The 20990-nt window shown below is 37.1% G+C and overlaps 1 protein-coding gene across 1 annotated transcript in view; it reads right to left on the bottom strand.

Moving 5' to 3' along the window:
* Positions 1 to 20990, bottom strand: part of LOC128624378 (receptor-type tyrosine-protein phosphatase S-like) — a 151546-nt gene that overhangs the window by 106486 nt on the left and 24070 nt on the right. Inside the window, exon 2 of the mRNA XM_053651992.1 lies at positions 7434 to 7506. The gene's annotated coding sequence lies outside the window, so the exon portion shown is untranslated. The remainder of the gene's footprint in view (positions 1 to 7433; positions 7507 to 20990) is intronic.

Here is a 20990-nt window from a genome sequence, read left to right as displayed (position 1 = left end):
CAGAAGATGCTAATATCTTTGTATATTTAAGATTTGGATATTTCAGTCTCAGTGACATAATAAGAATAACATGGGGCAAACAATTACGCACGCGCACGCACTCTCTCTCTCTCTCTCTCTCACACACACACACACACACACACACACACACACACGGCTGCATTTCTAATGTCTTTTTTTTTATGTGGGTTCATGCAATATTTCCTCAAAATACCAAACACAAACAAATTAAAAAAAAAAAAAACCTAAACTTCTTTATTCTGTCGTTTTGTGCAGTTTGTACTGGGTGTCCCAAATGTCTCCATATATAGAGGACCATGTTTGCCAGCACCACGCCGGTCGTGCCTTCGTCAGTGGATGTTCGTGGACGTCGAATTCTCGGTCGGTCCACAACACTTCCAGTCTTTTTGAAATTGTTAATAAGTTTGGCAGCTGTGCCGTGTGTGTGAGTGAGTGTGTGTGTGTGTGTGTGTGTGTGTGTGTGTGTGTGTGTGTGTGTGTGTGATGTGCTCGCCGTGTTTCCTGTTCAAGTCCATCGCAACCTTGCGACAGCTTCCCGATCCAGCTGTGAGAATGATTTCAATAAGTTCTTCTTTTGTCAAAGGCGTTCTTAAAGACTACCTGAAGAAAAAAAAAAAAAATATATATATATATATATATATATATATATATATATATATATATATATATATATAAACTAAGTATGGAATTAGATTTTGGAAGACATTTTGCTAAAAAGCGTTAATTTCCCCTGTGTGTGGAGACTTCTGGGACACCCTGTAGACAGCTGCATTTGTGACGTCTAATATGTTTTACGTGGGTTCATGCCATATTTCCTCCAAAACAAACACAGTAAACAGAAAAACCCTTTTATTCAAACAAACAGCAAAATCCCTAAACGAACGCTTCTGTCTTCTGTCCTTCTGTGCAATTTGTATTTCGATTAGACAATGTGTGCTTACTCTATCGCTTTTTTATTTTCTCCTCAGGTTTTTCCTCTTCCATTTTAAGAAACAAACAATTATGATCGAGTAAACAATCTACTTTGTTTTGCCTTCATTACACCCATGACCCACGTATTTCACATGCACCTTCTGAATCACTGCTGATGACATGTTACTGATGTGTCGCTGAGATAAATAAAAAAAAAAATATCAGCCTGAATGCACGATATCTACAGGTGTTTTACTCTGTGTAATCACATGACATGACTGTCACTGATGTACAATCTGGGCTTGACTGAAACTAGCCCTACTGTCGCTTCTTCATGTCATTCTGTGGATGACCATAGGTGGTGCTGTTGCACTTGTTTACAAAATAAAAAATAAAAGAAAGAAAGAAAGAAAGAAAAAATCCTAAATAATCTGCCTGAAAACATTTGTTACTTGTTAACAGCAAACAAGTTGATGTCAAAAATGAAACCTTCGTTTTATCTATGAAAGAAGCCCTGAGTATTCTCATTCTAGTCCTGTCGTTCTCTCTTCTCTGTGAGGACCTTTTGCAATATAGAGTGGGATTGGTTTTATCCAATGGTAGACAAGCTGCAAAATAACTCTTAATATCATGAACAGTCTAAGCTAAATCATTCAGGGATGTGCCATCTTTTTTACAATCCTTGCTCAATCCTTTGTTACCGTGTATGCATAAAATCCTGAAAAGCAATGCATATATGAATAAATGAAATCGAACAGCAAAGCTCCATAGTCCATCAACAGCGTCCTGGCTTGGAAGTGAAATCTGAAACATCTGCACACTGGATCGTTAACAAAAGCTTGAAAAGCAGAAATTAATGTAGCTTGTTATGTCATTACAAATCGGCGAGTTTCATGGGCGACAGGCCACAGTCCAGTGGGAAGATTATTACTGCTCAGGAAATGAGCTATTTCATGCTACAATTGCATTTTAAATGTGATCCCCAAAGAGTCATTTTACAATCATCATCATGCTATTAAAAGAATTAGGATACTTCTAATTTGATGTAATTGCAGATCAAAAAAAATCTGGAAGATGTACAACTTAGCTTTGCTAAAAATAAATAAATAAATAAATAAAAATGGGAGTTTAAAAATACAGAATTTTTCTGAATAGAAAATAAATGTGCTTCAAGAGAACATGTCTATCTTTCTATCTTTCATAGTTGAAGTTGTGTGTGGAATTATATTTACTTGGATTCGTTTTAGCTGTCGGGAATCTGTGCTTCTTAAAGGAGAAGCATCTCTGCTAATGTATTATCAAAAGTGATTCAGACAGAGAGGGAATTTAGGATAAATGTTATGCTCAAGTCCACGGTATTTTAAGTGTTTATAAGTAGATACTGTTAAACATACAAACTGTGATCTGAATTACAGCTGGCTCTGACCAATCAGACTCAAGAATTCAGCAGTGTGGTATACAGTGCCTTGCATAAGTATTCACCCCCCCCCCTGAACTTTTCCACATTTTGGAATGTTACAACCTGGAACTGAAAGAGAGTTATAGGTTGCATTACTACGGAATACAGTACTGTGCAAAAACATCGAAGGCACCCTAATTTTTTTTTAATACAAATTTTGTCGCAAATGTTTATTTGATGACTTCTGCATTATTGAGTCAATGAAAAAAAAATGTAATTCCAAACTTTATTTTTCCAACAAAAAATTTAATGCTATAGGAAAATATTTGTATGGAATTAAAGAAAGCAATAAATTACCTAATGCACCACTTTTCAGACAAAAATCAGAATGAAGTCTGTCCAGTTTTATCTGTAAAACAGAAACAGGTATAACAGGCAAAATCTGAAGAAGAACTGTGGCAGATTCTCCACGATGCGCAGAAAAACTTCAGCTAATTTCCCTTTAAACCTAAACACCAGTGTACCCGAGACAACTGGGTCATTTTTGATCAGCAAATGATTGTTATACTTAATATTGACTTTGTTTAGTTTATTACTGTTTACTGCTTTCAATAAAAGATTCCTTTTATGTACAAATGTTTAATTTCATTATTTTTGAAGGTATTGTTGCTTTATAGCATTTCTTTGCATGTGTCTAAGACCTTTGCACAGTACTTTATGTAAAAGTTAAAGGGGGGGTGAGGGGCACATACTTAAAATGAAAGAATGTTGCAACAAATTTAGCATGTTTGGCTACAGTGAAAGTGTGTGTGTGTGTGTGTGTGTGTGTGTGTGTGTGTGTGTGTCCCTCTCCTAAAATGATCTGTAATTTGCAAGCTGGGAGAAATTTATCGAGTTGCGTCGTAATAGCTTTTTATATCCACAGTGAAGGAAAAAGCGGTGCTCCACTGACCTTACCAATGAACACAAGAATTTACATTCTGGGCAGCTGGAACTGACTGGTTTCTACAGCTAAAAATGAGTCTACTTCATCAGGATCTCTCTTTGCCTTATTCCACTGATGGTATAGAGACATTTCGCTTTCAGTGGTATACTTATTTTAGATTATACGGGTGAACAGGTGGTTGTACAGCTAATTTAAGCCAATTATGAACTGGCAACGTATCCCTTCATATATAATAATTATTTTACTTGCATTAATTATTCTTTTCGCAATAGACGCATATTAGGTAACATGTCATAGGTGACATATTGTACTGTATATATACTCACAACATGCTGCAACTAAACACCAGTACTGCCAAACAAAGCAGGAATTCTTTTCCATCATTCTGTAATTAATATCTTCCACCATCATGGAAGAATTGCTTACTACCACAATGCAGCTTATAATGAACAGTCCACTCAGAAACAAATCTACACCTAAGTGCTCTGGAATGCTTCATCGTAGGTGTGTCGTAACATAATGCATCCTAGCACTCGTGCTCCTGCCCAGCTATGCCGGATATGGATTTTTTTTTTTTTTTACAAGGGCCCATTAATTATTGAAAAACTTCCCATTGCACTGTGTTTTTTTTTTCCTGGCCAGCTTTCACATTAAGTGTGGTAAACGCCCGAGTCTGCTGGAGCGGACCATTTTTCAACCGAAGCCATACGATTCACCTATCTAGCAGTCAATATCTGCAATAAGTAAAATCCATTTCTCTCGTTCCTGTGTGTGCAGGTCTAAGCACCCAACATTACCTCCCTCCTCACTACCCATAGTTCTTTGTGGTGAGATAAACAACACTACGAGTAAGGTGTGATGCTTCCGATCACATATTTTAATCACTGGAACACGCCTTCATAAAAAAGTACTAAACGTGAAGCCAGGGTCATTAGAGTCGATCAATTTCTGATTGATTCTTTTTTCCTAGAACAGATTCCTGTGTGCGCTGTTCATTTTATAAAGACGAAATGACATAGGCACCGAATGGGGAAGGAGTCAGATAGTGATCATTTAGAACATTTAAGTAATCCTCTCCAGAAGGTAGAACATTTAAAGTAGCGGTGGCTCAGTATGAAATATTCACAGTATGATGAGTGTGCTATCCAATATTCTAATGTTTGTTATATTTCCAAACAATTTCAGAGAATATTAAAGGACATGACAATTCAGAAGTATATATTTTGGTTAGGAATTTGGCTTAAAAAAAAATTCCCCCTTGAATTTTCCACATTTTTCTTTTTATGTACCCATCCATCCATCCATCCATGTTCTATACCGCTTACAGTTGAAATCAAAGTTATTCAATCCCCATTGCAAATCAGGTTTATTGTCAAAATGTACAGAATTTCAGCTGTTTGCAATGAACAAATCAAACAAAAGCAATTGAAATAGTTCAACACAACGAATGCTTCAAGTGGTTTCCCCAAATTCAACAGAAAATGCAACTTATAATGACTTCTCCAGTCTCAAAATTATTCAACCCCCTGAATAGAATCCCTCAACAGCATGAAATACCTGAACTGGCTAGGGGCAGAAAATAAATGAAATACCTGTATGAGCAGATAAAGGAAGCTATCAACAGCTGCAAGCAGATTTCTGAGAAGGTAGTTTGTGAAAAAACCTCGAGTGACTGCAAAAGACCTGCAGTGAGACTTGGTGGCAACAGGCGCTGAGGTTTCAGTGAGCACAGTAAGCAGTGTAGTAAACGCAGAAGGTTTCCATGCCAGAACTCCAAGACGTACGCCACTACTGACCCAAAAGCACAAGAAAAGTCAGCTCTAAATCATATAAATAAGCCACAGAAGTTTTGGGATTCTGTTCTGTGGAGTGATAAAACCAAACGGAACTTTTCAGCACGATGGATCAGCCCCATGTCTGGTGGAAGAAGAATGAAGAAAGAACACTCTGTCCACAGTCAAGCATGGTGGTGGCTCAGTGATGCTCTGGGGCTGCTTTGCATCCTCTGGCACTGGAAACTGCAGCGTGTGGAAGGCAAGATGGATTCATTGAAGTATCAGGAAATCCTAGGAGAAAACGTCGTGCCGTCTGTGAGGAAGCTGAAGCGTGCAACAGTGTCATTTGACGTGCTCACCATGTTTCCTGTTAAAGTCCAGCACAACCGTGTGACAGCTTCCCGATCCAGCCATGAGAATGATTTCAATACGTTCTGCTTTTATCAAAGGCATTCTTAAAGGCTATGTACAAAAAAATATATATACTATAAACCAAGTATGAAAAAGTTTCAAAGCCATTTTGCTAAAAAGTGTGAATTTTCCCATGCATAGAGACTTTTGGGACACCCTGAATTATTTAATAATAATACTTTTCTGAGATTTAAAAGATACACATTTTGGGGTTTATTACATTGTAGTTTGTTACAAGTTCACTGGACACACTATCAGAATCGACAACAGAGCTGACACACAGTGCTTCTGCTGATGTAAATCAAAATGGGGTCCTTTAAGCTGAATCTCAGTACAATGACCAAATTTTTCTGGGAAGAGTTTCTGGAAGAATTTACAATGGAGAACATTCATTTTAGAATGATGAAAACACATGCAATAAATGTGCAAGTTAATATGTTTTAAAAAAAAATTAAGTCAATTATTATTTCCTGGAGAGATATTCAGGTCTGTGCTAATTGCATACTGTGCCTTACACAGAGGCGGCTTTTTAAATAAAAGCATATTTCTTTAGGCCAGGTTGGATAGAAATTATGTAGAAATATTTGAGGTTTTTTGGAGTTCAGTAAGACAGTAGTTAAGTGGTAAACCTGCACTGTGCCTCCAATTTGTATCGATGTTTGTATCTGTTAAAAATGTGAAATCATTATCCATTCATTTTGAATAACGTATTTGTATTGGGTTACATACCTACACTCATGATATCATATCGTCATATCCCCCAGCCGTAATTTCAAGGGCTGTACTACAACTGATATACAAATATTGCTTTATTGTCACACTATAATCATAATAGTACAACTACTGGATCTAAAATAACTGTCAGCGTATCCTGTAGTCTGTTCAAATTGCTTCAGAGTTAATTAGAAGCAGAGAGTGTGAATGCTTCATAGATAAAATGATTCACAAGCAAACATCGCCACTCCTCATTCGTGGCTTTATTCCTGTTTTGACCTGCTTGACCTCCACCAAATGTTGCAACATACTGTGCTCCACAAATACAGTTAAATAAAGGATCGTACCAGATGCAGTCATGGCATGTTTCTGCAGGGGGGGATTACATGATGCTATACCACTCTGGTTTTGCTAAGCAAATGAACAATTAGGGAAAACACTGCCTTCAATTGATAATTAGCAACATGGTGGGATTGTTTTGACACAGGTAAAACACGTACTTGCTCTCATCATGGGGTATACCTTGAAAAATTGGAACCTTGTGCCAAGGTTTTCTTTATTAAAAGCATGATGGATGGCTTTTCCTCTTGTCATGTATTACCCAGTCTCTCCACAGCGACTATGACAGATTTATATACCCCCCTCCCCCCCTCCACTAAAGTTGAACTGAAACAAATGGCGTCTTCAAAAAAAAACAAAAAAAACAAACAAATGGTAGCCTATTCAGACAGTAGCGCAAGCTGACAGAAGTGAGCTCATTAACATGGCAATTTCTTAAAATGGCCACTTCAATAGTTTGCAAATCAATTTCAAGGTAATAACGTAATTAGGAGTTAGCAAGGAAGTGCTTTACATAACCAACACACTGAGCTAAGCCTCGACAGAGCTGCTAAACAAATTTGACCTCTTATTATGTCTTGACGGTGTACTAAGCACTGTGTTTTAAAGCTTTTGCTTGAAGTGTTTAAATGGAGATCTGTATATACCGCCAACCCTCGTATTGTTCAAACCCAACATCCCATCTGGAAATGTTTAACAAACTGGCTCTGTTAAAGACTGGTAACAAGTAGGACACTTGAATATCACAATTATATCTGCATCTAAAAAGGCAGTATTAGTGAGACTAGACTGTATGAACACATATAGTGAGAATAGAAGAGTTTGGGATATTTCTTAAAATAACCACAATTAGACACTTACTACTTCATTTGGGACATTTCATCCATGAGAGACACAAAAAAAAGAGACTACTAACCACGCTGTCTTTTTAAACTCGCTTTAGCTTCATGTCCTGGTGGGGTGATCCTCAGAAGTTTGAGCCTGAATGCCTAAAAAAAACACACAAACACATACAGGATATGAAATGTTAATGCAATTATGCAACACTCAGTACGTTTACATGGACAACAATAATCCGATATTAACCCGATTAAGACGATACTCTGATTAAGAAACTACCATGTAAACAGCAATTACTGATGACCTTAAACCGATTAAAGTCATACTCGAAGTAAACACAAATGGAATTAAGACATGTGGAGTATTCCTGTTTTAGTCGCGTTATCGATGTGCGTCACAGACATGTACACACCTTAATCACACTATTAACATTGTGTGGGAGTTTTCACCGCATTTTGCGACAGGACACGTACACACGGCAGTGCTCAACCGTTTTACGGCAAACAAGAGAGCACGGCTGCGTCCCAAACCACGTACTTACCTCCTAAATACATGTATTTCAGCTACTATATAGTAGGTAAGTACGCGGTTTGGGGCGCAGCCCATGACTTCAAGCAGTCGTCTATTTGCACGTACAGTATGACAAATAATTAACTGCACTTGAAGCTTTCGTAAAATTAAACATGAAACACCCAAAACTGTATACGGTTCCATAACGAAGACCAACTGTATGTTGATACGTGAAATTCTGGAGGGACGTCGGACGGCGTGGCGTGAGGACGTAATGACGTGTGCCGTTAATTGATCTATGTTCTATAACATGTCAAACAGGAACATGAAAGGAATATTCTAAAAGCGACTCATGTAAACACCTTAATCACAATATTGTCTTACTCAGAATAAGGTCAGTAATTAGATTATTGTAGTTCAGAAAAATCTAATTCCGTTTAAGGTCTATAGTCGGGTTGAAGCCATATTTCTAATACTGAATATGCGTACAGGCATCGGAATATTCCTGTATACATGGTTGTTGTAAGTATGCCAACTTTCACATGCGTGTTTCCTTTCCCGCTGTTATTTCCCAGGACATTCAAGATGACAAGATGAGTTCACAATCCCTTGTGAACTCAACATACACATATATCTCCTTTCAGAGGATTTTCTGAATCAAGTGTTTACATGCAACACATTTCTGATTAAAACAGGCATATTCCACGAGTGGGAATCAGAATATTGTCTTAATCTGAACCTTGCAATCGGATTGCTGTGTTTACACGACTCGATACTAATTAGAAAATTGCATATATTAACATGTGCGTGTAAACGTAGTCACTGAACCCGATCATTCATTTCGACTTCAACTGGGAAAAAATGCTTGAACAGGCAAATCTGATACACAGCGAACTTCCTTTGCAGACATTTATTAGATTCGAAGCCCGCGACCGAGCGGGTCGGTGAATCAGAGCCGCGCTGGGGTTGAACAGATGTTGCTGCTTTTCTTAATCACACATATTCAACAAGCGAACCTGCTCACACTAACTTCATTAAGCAAAGTATACTGCGCCGCATCAGCCATTACTGACTGCGTTCAAAAAGACTTTAGAGAAATGTCAGACGCCCTTTGGAGAAACAGTTAGAGAGACGTGTGTGTGTGTGTGTGTGTGTGTGCAAGTTTGTAAACCTCCAGCCCCCCCCCCCCCCCCACCCCCCAAGCTCTGTTCTTCATCTCTGGTGCAGTGAGGCGTGTCTTCCCTCATTGTTGCCTTGTCAACCACTTTTCCCTCGCCTCCTACATCTATCTGTCTCTCCCTCTCTGTCTCTCTCTCTCTCTCTTTCACTCATCTTCATCAGCCAGCAATCTGTTTGTGCAGTCCAGTCCACAGGCTTAGTCCTGGGGCCTCTGGGAGCATCATTTCCATGACAACCGCACTGAAAAGCATCCAGCCGGTATGATCTTCCTGCCAGGCATGTATGCGACCTTAAGCCGTAGTGCATCTGAGGTTAGCAGGACAGAACAGGACAGAATGGAAGGAGGATCAATGTATAGGTGTGGAGGAGTAGTATGATAAGCATTCATAAAAGGTGTGCGAATGTATGATGTGTAATACAGTCTAATCTAATCTCTATCTGTAACAAAAAAGAGGTCTAAGGGCAGTCGATAATTCCGAGAACGTGAATATGTAGATTATAAAGTCACTCTGTTTAATTACGCCCGTACTTATTCTTATGCATTTCGGTGTTTTAAGTGTCTACATAACCTCAATTTCTTCCCTCTGTAAAAAAAAAACAAACCCAAAAACAATCCCATCTCTGTAAGGACACACTGTACAGATTCATTAAAATGATCCACAAAAGTATGCGATGCACATAATTGGTTATTGACGCCCCAACAACTGCTCTTAGACTTCCATTATAATTGGGCTTTGGATAAACAGGTTTTCTGTTATTTTCTCAGTACAGGGAAATGGTTCGAAATTGTTGTGTATGATAATGAACCATATGTTCCAGATACGGTAGATTGAGTTTGAGATTACGTTAAAAGAAGTAGAAACAATTAGTTATTACTTTTTGAATTAATGTGATCTCATTGTCACTTTATGTCTTTTTTAATTATTATTAATTATCTTATTAATAAGAGAACTTGATTTTAGAGCTAGAGTAGTTTTTTTTTTGGAGAAATATTCAAAATAAAAGAATAAAAGTGGTTGTATATCTGAAAGGTATACGTGGAAAGTCTTTTGCTAAAGGATGAGAGTTTAAGCATGGCCAGTGACATCTTATTGATTAACCCTTAGAGGTATATCCCTATTTTTTGTCTATTTTGGATACCAAGGTTTAACCATGAGTTACAACTGCAACCATATCAAATAGATATATTTTTATTTCAGCACAAATAGCTTGATGACTCACACAAACAAGTCACCGGATGACCAGACTGAGATTGGTGTAATGGACAGAAAAACAAAACATATGATTAGTCAAAAGGTCTGCTGTTTATAATTACAGTGCAACTACCTTCTGCCTTGGAAGTCGACCAGCGAATAAATGAAAATAGCTAACCTTTGCGGAGTGCTGGTTTATAATCCAAACAGAGCAAAAATATTTTGGTGTGAAGCTATGGATGGTTTACAATCATATATTTTTCCGTTTTAAACAAGTTAAATTATTATTAAAAGTGACATGTTGTACATGATCTTTGTTGGCTTTTGAGTTTAAATGAGAGCCGCTGTGGGACGCTTAGAACTTTAACTTTTAACTACTTTATCAGCTTTATTTTGGAATTGAATTTATCCTGATCAGGTTCACTGTGGATCCACAACCTATAAACTGGGAGCACTGGGAACAAGGTTGGAATACACCCTGTAAAATGATGCGGTTGCACTGATTTACATCAGAGACTCGGCTCGGTTGGTTAGTATGGAGAAAATGAAGATTACTACCATGCTAACTGTGAGCACAGCAGTACAAATCTGAGAAAGAACCGACTGTGTTCAGAAAATGGGGAAATGAAATTTATGATCTCGTGGAATAGTACATTTTTGGAAGAAAGTACTGGCTGTTCGGACAGTACTTCCCTGTTTGGAGAATTGTCTCAGACAGGCCCAAACATGCAAAGGCAAGAAAAAGATAACAGAAAAGGGATTGTGCAACCATATTAGGGCTGCAATTATCGATTTTCATAATCGATTAATCTGGTGATTATTTTTTCGATTAATCAGATTTTTTAAATACAAACATTCAATACCTTTTTTTCATTTATTTCCAATAAAATCCATAAACTGAGTGTTACAAATATAAACCTCAGACTGAAACTTACTGATACATTAACACAAATGTTTGTCCAATTATATATATAAATATATATAGACAATTAATTAATTAATTTAATTATTTAATTAAACCATGTCTTAATTAAATAATTAAATAAGAATATAATTTATTATCATATAGATAAATAATTTATATTATATATATATATATATATATATATATATATATATATATATATATATATACACACACACACACATAATTAAGTTTATATTATATATAAGTATTTATGCATAATGTTTTTATGGATGCACAAACAAACACTGATAATTAAACTACAGTCCTAAATTAATACTAAAATCTCCCTTTCACTGCACCTTATGTTTTCTGTCCCTCGCTGCCTTTAGACATTGTTTTACTTTGATCGTAACATTTTAATTAGACATTACAGCTCTTACTCACACTACACTGTTTATCACTGGGTCTACATTGCGAGTGAGGAGCAACGCAGCCTCGTTACTAATAGATTTTCATAATCGATTAACTGGGAGCACTGGGAACAAGGTTGGAATACACCCTGGGTGGGATGCCAATCCATCTCAGGGTGCCACATATACACAGTCACATTCTCTTCACACTTAGGAAGAATTTTGAGTAGGTAATCCACCGAGAATCCCCATACTGATACAGGAAAACTGTACGTGGCACAGACAGCACCAAACTCGGGATCAAACCCGGGGACCCTGGAGTTGTGAATTCCACCTGTTACACCTTCATCATGTTCTTCTTGCATTATATTCTTCCTCAGTTGCAAGGTGATCTGAATAAAAACATCAACCAAATGAATAAATGTAAGAGTTTATGCTTGTTATTATCAAAGCAGCTTTGCCTTGGGCCACAGTCAGAGTGGAGCAGCTTTCATTAATGTTAGCACCCTAACTAATAGCAGTTGAAAGTCAGGGCAAGTGAAAAGTGCCAGAGGCAAGTCATACACAAAGCCGATTAAACACGCAGCTGCAAACTGTGTGGGTCTTCAGGGTTAGCATCAAAAAACATATTAAACATGTGTTAATAAAATGTGTAAAAACAGAAATATTTGTGATGTGCGAACACACATGAACACACATGATATTGTAACCTTGTTAGCAAAGCGTTGCGATTCCGGTGCCAGTTTGTTCCAGTGAGAGGTTAGGACTTGTCTACCACAAGGACATCACAGAGGGACATTGCTAACAAGGTTACAATGCTGTTTAACAGGAGAAGAATTTAAATGACCGCAAACATAAGGCATAACGGTGTGATTACACTCTCAGCTCCTGAAAACAAAAGAGCGAACGCTTCTTTTCTTACTGACCATTTTCCAGTGATATTTAATGTCTAATTACTGAGATATCCAACATAAGAGTAATGAAGACCATAAACTTTGAAGAAAATGATGCGGTTGCACTGATTTACATCCAGAGACTCGGCTCGGTTGGTTAGTATGGAGAAAATGAAGATTACTACCATACTAACTGTGAGCGCAGCCGTACAAATCTGAGAAAGAACAGACTGAAACTTATTGATACATTAACACAAATGTTTGTCCAATTATATATATATATATATATATATATATATATATATATATATATATATATATATATATATAGACAATCAATTAATTAATTAATTTAATAAAATGTCTTAATTAAATAATTAAATAAGAATATAATTTATTATCATATATGATAATAAATTATATTCTTATTTAATTATTTAATTAAGACATTCATCAATATATATATATATATATATATATCATATAGACAATCAATTAATTAATTTAATTATTTAATTAAAAATTGTCTTAATTAAATAATTAAATAAGAATATAATTTATTATCATATAGATAAATAATTAAATAAGAATATAATTTATTATCATATAGATAAATAATTATATATATATAATTATTTATCTATATGATAATAAATTATATTCTTCTTTAATTATTTAATTAAGACATTTTTTAAATTAAATAATTAAATTAATTAATTGATTGTCTATATGATATATATATAAAAGTAAGTTTATATTATATATAAGTATTTATGCATAAAGTTTTTATGGATGCACAAACAAACACTGATAATTAAACTACAGTCCTAAATTAATACTAAAATCTCCCTTTCACTGCACCTTATGTTTTCTGTCCCTCTCTGCCTTTAGACATTGTTTTACTTTGATCGTAACATTTTAATTAGACATTACAGCTCTTACTCACACTACACTGTTCATCACTGGGTCTACATTGCGAGTGAGGAGCGACGCAGCCTCGTTACTAATAGATTTTCATAATCGATTATTTTTGATTTTATCGATTAATTGTTGTAGCTCTAAACCATATAGACTCTACGGTTTCAACACATGTAGCACTCTGAGGTAAGGTACGGTTGGTAAGGTAAGAGTGGCTACCCGGGCTCATGAGCAATTGCTGATTGAAGAAAATATTTATGTGAGCAGATTCAAGTGATTTCTCATGTTCCAGGTGAATTTCCATCACAATTCCTTGGTGTCCCTGGGTGGGCTCCAACATCACAGTGGACATGAGGCACGTGGCCCTCTGAACTAAGGATCAAAAGTGTGTGCGACTTCAAATCTAAGAACAGTGAGAAGTTTCTCGATAACTGAGATAACCGAGACACTCTCCTGAATTTCAGCAGATACTTCACTGAGTGATGGAGCTCTAAATTTGTAAGTGAAACCTGGTTTGCTCAAGTAGAATATTTTGAACAGGGTCAAGGAGGCCTGCAGTAAGCAAGGGTTACTGTTAATTTGCATAGAGTTGCATTAGTTGGAATTTAGAAGTGAATTGAAACCATCTTAGTAGACACACTAAGCTGTAATTCTTTTTATCTATTAGTAAGGAGTTCTGATTTAAAAAGGGATCCTCTAGTAGCAAGAGATATGACATAGCAAGATAAAGTTGCGGTGGTATAGATCGTAGTCAAGTTATATTGTGGTATAAATTAACTGAAGGGAAATTTCCAGAGAAGTAGCGTAGACGAAGTTATCTAGGAGATGGTGAGCATGACGCTGCGGTGTTGATGATAACAGCACAAAAGCTATGGAGGCTGATCTTTTTGAACAGAATGTACAGCTGAGGATGTAAGATAGCTGGACAGAGTGAAGGAGAAGAAGTAAAGTGCCGCTGCATCGCTCTCTTTTAAAGATTCCACTGCTGCCACGTTCACGGGTAGTGGAATGGCATTGTGGGTAATGCAGGAAACGTTTAACCAAAGTGAAAACAGACCAAAAGAAACTTAAACTAAAACATCCGCTCAGAATTTCATTATAAAATAAATCCTGGATGCCACTGAAGTGTTAGTTAGAAACTTTCTGGTGAGATGCAGGAAATGTTGCATCCTTACACGATGAATGTGTAAGGTCTGCATAATTTTCCTTTCCATATGCAATATATATTTACATTGCCAATGTGTGTGTTTGGGAGAGAGCTATGGACTCTGTTTAATGAGAAAATCACTGATGCTTTGTCGTACTGCCAACACCAGGGGAAAACACAAAGCTGTCCAAGACTTATCAACAGACAAATTATCCAGTCCAGCATTGTCACCTGTGCTCTGGCTCACACACACACACACACACACACACACACACACACACACACATATATATATATATATATATATAGGCACACACACATTTACTCAAAATAACTTATTCTACCTGACTCGGTCGAATGAGCCTCTTTTTTAGGTCAGGTAAATGTCGAAATCCTCAGACAGACAGGAATGTGCTATCGCGTCAAGATAATCTCACAGACTTTCTACACCAATACCGAGGACTACAGAGAATATAGTCTGCATAAAAACATTCATTCAAAAACTAGATAAGATCCTACCTCTGGGCAGTGAACGAAAAAGAAAAAAAAAAACTCATTTTGATAGAAATGACAAGGAATGAATGAAAAGTCACTTTGCCGGTGTTATTATATTTTGGTCTAGCTATGCAAATTAATGGTAGATGATCAGATTTCGGAATTTAACACTATCTACAATTTCATATACTGCATATCTCCGTGACAAACAAAGCAGGTACCGAGGTTATCCCAGAAACAGACTTTTAATTTAAATTAAAGTTGCACTCCTGCATTCCTGCTGTCGCTCTCTTTCCCTGCATTTTAGGTCTAGACCTTGATTACATTCTATCCTGCTAAGAAAAGAATTTGAAATTGGATAGCTCACCGTGTGGACCTCATATATTAAACTTGAGAGATGACTGAGGAAATCCCAGTCTGTCAGTCGACCACAACACGTCGCAACCGCTAAGAAATCCTGTAACACTAGGAATGGGAAAATACTGTAGCTCACCTGTGAGTCAATGCTAGCAGCGGTGCGAAGCCACCATTCCTGATTTATTCTTCATCAACAACTAATCAACAACAAAGTCCAGTAGGACTTCATTTTTATTTTAGTGGACACAAACTAACAAAGCACACTATTACGTGTAAATAAAATGTAGGCTATAATTGCATACACCAAGGCCAGCTATTGGTTAGGCTACCTTTTGTGCTTTTCTCACAAAATGGTTGCACTTATTGACGAATAAATATGTATGGTTGGTTTCACTTTCACTGACAATATAGGTGGTTAATTCGATTTGTGTTCAGCTCATAAAGCTGTGACCAACACACTCACGATTCACGATTCAAGATTTTATTCGTCACATACACAATTATATACAGTATATAACTTGCAGTGAAATAAAACCTACTCCTCTTTAGACTGTGCATTAAATACTAAATAAAAAATAAGAAATAATAAGAAATCAAATAAATATGACATATGAAATATACGTACAGGAATGTGTAAAAACAGATGTACAAGATATGCAGTATGCAGTGTGCGGAGTTTCAGTGTAGTACAGAGTAAACTGTAGACTCCTTATGGAGTCCTAAGGGATCTTTGTCCGTTTTGAGAAGTCTGATGGCCTGAGGGAAAAATCTCATCCTGTGCCTCTCAGTTTTAACTAATCAGGCTATGGAAGGGCTTGCCTGATTGAGTTACCAGGGTGGGTGGAGTCTCTGATGATTTTAGCAGTTCTTGTACTGCATCGCCTGGCGATGAGCGATGTAAACTCAAGGGGCAGGTAGAATGGACGGCACATCATAGTCAGATATTCCAGGTGAGGTGAGCGGGAACGCGACAGAGTGATAATGTTCCTGGGGTCGCACCATTTGTTGTTCACCATGAAACAAACCCCTTCACCTCTGGATTTACCAGCCTCCGCTGTTTGTCCATCCGTAGAATGGAGAAATTATCGGATGGCATTACAGCTGGGTTCGGTACCGAGGGGGTCAGCCATGTTTCAGACAGACAGAGTATGTTACAGTCCTTGATGTCCTGTTGGAATCTCATCCTGGCTCTGAGATCATCCATCTTGTTCTCAAGAGACTGGCGAGAAGAAAGCCCAGCACATTTTTTAATCTGTTTCTTTTTCCGTCACATATAGGGAGCTCCCGCGTGGCCATTGTTCCCTTCTGTGCCGCGTAGTATCTCAGATGGCCACGCTGGGTCGGAGATTAAAACGTTGCGAAATAGGTTAGTATAGAGGTTACCGATGTTCAAAAGTGTTCTGCTGTCATAAGTGATCAGTGCAGATGTCGTGTGTGTAAAAGGAGAGATCAGAAGTAGAAATAAATAAATAAATAAATAAATAAATAAATAAATAAGAGCACAGTCTAAGCGGAGCGACCAGGACAGCGTCTGGACACAGCGGCGCCATCTTGGAAACATCAAACATCTTGGAAACATCTTGGAAAAATCATAAATGAACAAATTTGATTGGATTTCTTTTTTTTTGGGTGTATCACTATATATGAAGCCCACATTCATACATCATTTTAACTGTGCTTATAATTCTTTCTTGTAAGCACGTTTTTTTTTTCTATTCTTGTTAATAAATACTGCTTTATAGTTACACACAGATCATTATTAGTCCTCTATTATTAGGTCTTTGTAAAGGTTCTGCACGAACACCACATTATTAGAGCTTTATGAGGCATTATTAGATCTTACAAAACACTTACAAGGAAATCAGTACCAACTTAAAGAATTACAAGCACAGTTAGAATGATGTATGAACGTGGGTTTCATTGAAAGTGCTACCAAAGCTAACAATAAAAGAGCATACTTGAATAGATTAAATGATAATGTTAATGCTATGAAAGAAGCATTTTTTTTTTTATTTGTTTGTTTATTTGGTTTTTTTTTTACTTTTTCTGCTTTTCATTTTTTGGTTCTCAAAATTTCTTAGGCCTAGAACGCCCTACATATTCCTCTGGTTTACACAGTTCTGGCTGCAGGCCCAGAAGTTATTAAATGATTTTTTTTACTTAATTTTTTTTACAATTCTCCCTTCAGTATTCATAAAACCATAAAATTCATTGACCAGGTGACCTCCCTCATGACTTGCCCTGGTAATCAGGAACTCTCTTTTTACTTCTCTTTAGTCCTCTGAGGAAGTTCTGAGGTAAAAAAATCAAATAAAATAAAATCAATTTACTTCAAGACTCACATTTAAGCTTGGCACAAGGGCATGGTTTATAAATGTACTTTAATTTTTTTTTCTCTTTTTAGCAATGCCAAGGTGGCAAAGAACTGTACAACATCATCAAGCTAAGTAGCTAGCATTTAATAAAAGCTAGCTTGGAGGCTATATATTATATAGTTATCATTTCCAGCATTATTTACAAACAAGGCTACTATGTAGTGTGTGACACAAAATGGCAGAACAGATATATTCTGGTTCCTTTTTGTCCCCTTTCTTTGCAATCTGTCATGGCGAGGCAGGGGTACACCGTGAATGCGACGCCAGTAAACGCAGGGCACCATGCATGCACACACACACACACACACACACACACACACACACACACACACACATAATTACACACTCATTCGTGTGACCTTCAGTTCTGGCTTTTCTTCATTGTAATATGGACTTCCTCTAAGACATTAACGGCCAAGCAATTTTCCTCACTTCCTTGGCTCTAATGACGTGGGAGGCTGATACTAACTCTGCCATCTTCAAATTAATGGTGCTAATTTATGTTACACCTACTTTTTCATCTCACTTTCACCCACACATACACACAAATCAGGGGTGGAAAAATACAGAGTAGTTCCAGCACATATTTAAACAATCCCTAACCTTCAAAAATCAAAACCAGAAAAAGCTTGCTACTGCTAGCAAGTAGTGATAGCGGAAGCCTCTCTCTGTTTTTAATACCTCTGTGCCCAGCTGGCATGGCAGCCAAACCCATCGTGGGCAGATGGTGAAGCATCATGGGGGCACAACGCATACGCAGAGCGATCCGGAAACATGATAAATAATACACAGTAAGAAGTGAGGTACACCGGCAGAATTAAAAGCAGGACGTAATCATACAATATCCTAACGTAGGAAGCTGAAAAGAAGCTAAAAATACAAGTTAACATATTAAGGAGGCTTTAAAAAAAAAAAAAAAAAAAAAAGAGTGTTTTTTCTGTAATCCAAACTGAACAAAGTTCAGTGAATATAAAGACCTCATTTCTCATGATTGCTCATTTGCATAACTTGGATGAAGCTGTAATGGATTTGATCCAAGAGCAGATGTGTGTCACTTCTGTTTTACTCATTTTGATTCTGAATTGGAAAAAGAAAGACGATGGTGATGTTTTTATGTTTATTAGGCTACATGGGCATCCAAATCTGGTGCTTTAACATAATAGTTTAGATAACCATGAATAATGTAAGATTTTTAGTAACCTGAGAATGAACCGGGGCACACGAGTGAAGAAATGATTATACATAATATGGTACAATCTATAGCCAAATTAATAACAATAATAATAATAATAATAATAGCAGAGTTTCTGCTAAGAAATTTTGCCCGGGAATAACGTTTACCGTACAAATTGAAAAAAAAATCCAATAATCTCATTTCGGTGTTTATTTGGCACTGCAACGTTTTGGACTATGCATAGTATATGCAGTTGTGGGGGTGGGGGCGTGGTTGAGCATCAGCTATGGATGTAGAGGAGGCGGGTCGAATCGGCAGGTAATGCATGATTCTGACCTGTGTTGGATTAGCCAGAGAGAGAGAGCGAGAGAGTGAGAGTGAGTGAGAGAGAGGGAGAGTGAGAGAGAGAGAGAGTGAGAGTGAGTGAGAGAGAGTGAGTGAGAGAGAGACTGAGAGAGAGTGCGTGAGAGAGAGTGCGTGAGAGAGATAGTGAGAGTGTGTGAGAGTGAGAGTGAGAGTGAGAGAGAGAGATTGAGAGAGTGAGTGAGAGAGAGTGAGTGAGAGAGAGTGCGTGAGAGAGAGAGTGGGTGAGAGAGATAGTGAGAGTGCGTGAGAGGGAGTGAGTGAGAGTGAGTGAGAGAGAGAGAGTGTGTGAGAATTAGTGAGAGAGAGAGAGAGAGACAGTGTGTGAGAGTGAGTGAGAGAGAGAGAGAGTGTGTGAGAGTGAGTGAGAGAGAGAGAGTGAGAGAGAGAGAGACAGTGTGTGAGAGTGGGTGAGAGAGAGAGAGAGAGAGAGAGTGAGAGTGAGTGAGAGAGAGAGAGAGTGTGAGAGTGAGTGAGAGAGAGAGAGAGTGTGAGAGTGAGTGTGAGAGTGAGTGTGGGAGAGTGGGAGAGTGTGAGAGTGTGTGTGTGTGTGTGTGTGTGTGTGAATGAGTTGAATAATGTGGGAAAATCACGTTACACGTTACAGGAGAAGCATGTGACAGAATATATGTGCACAGACACAGAGACCGTATTTAGGTGTGAAATTGCGAACATACTTTGTCTAACATATGTCAACTTTGTGTTAATATTTTCACCGGACACTGTGTCCGTCAGTTTGTGATTTGAACTGATATTTGAATTTTTAACGGTCAAAAACCAGTATTTACCGGCTAACGGGAACTAATGTACGAACAACTGTAACAATCTCTATGAGATATTCATTCACGACAACATGTGAATGATCACCTGATATAGATATTCATAAAATCTTACAGTTACAAAGGTGAAAAACATGAGGTCTTTGTGTTCAAAAATCTCTTAAATCTTAAAAAAAAAATAATTAATTAATTAATTAATTAATTAATTAAAACACAGGTAAATAAAGTAAATTCAGCACTGCAAATCTCTGTTATTATCTACACAGATTTTTTTTGTATTACTTTTGCCAATGTGTATAGTGACAGCTAGCTCTCATCATTATTACCATATTGAAATTAGAACATGATTGGATTTCCAGAGTTATCCTGCTAGCTAATGTTTGAGAAATGAGCGATTTAGCTGTTCTCATTTCTTGGTGAATAATTTACAAAATCAATAAACAATTTGCTTTCTTACTCTTATACGATTGCGTAACCATTCATACTTTAACTTAACTAAAACATTTGTACTTTAATGTAATATAAACATGTACTTTAATGCTGCTAGAATACACATTTCTGTATTTATGCAGAAATGTAAATAACTAAAGATCCCAAACTTCTCATGTGCAAAGTTTTTTCAAACTGCAAAAGGTTAAATGCCAACTTGGCATTTAATGTAGGCTAATGCTGCATCCTAATTCGCAGACTTATACTATACACTTAAAAGAATGTCATCTTTTTCTGAAGAAAAAGTATACACTTTTGAGTTTATAGCAAAAAGAGTATGCAAGGACTGGGACATACTAACAGGCCGTGTAACAGAAGAAAACGTTCTTACACTACGACATCCAACTATTAATGTTATGTGACAATAAAACACTTTAGTGCTTAATATTTACACTGCGCAAGGAATTGCGGTTAATATTATCTGGGGATGTGCCTAGGGATCCA

The sequence above is a fragment of the Ictalurus furcatus genome, chromosome 20, assembly GCF_023375685.1.
Source record: "Ictalurus furcatus strain D&B chromosome 20, Billie_1.0, whole genome shotgun sequence".
NCBI classification, from domain to species: Eukaryota; Metazoa; Chordata; class Actinopteri; order Siluriformes; family Ictaluridae; genus Ictalurus; species Ictalurus furcatus.
This window is presented reverse-complemented; position numbering and strand designations above follow the sequence as displayed.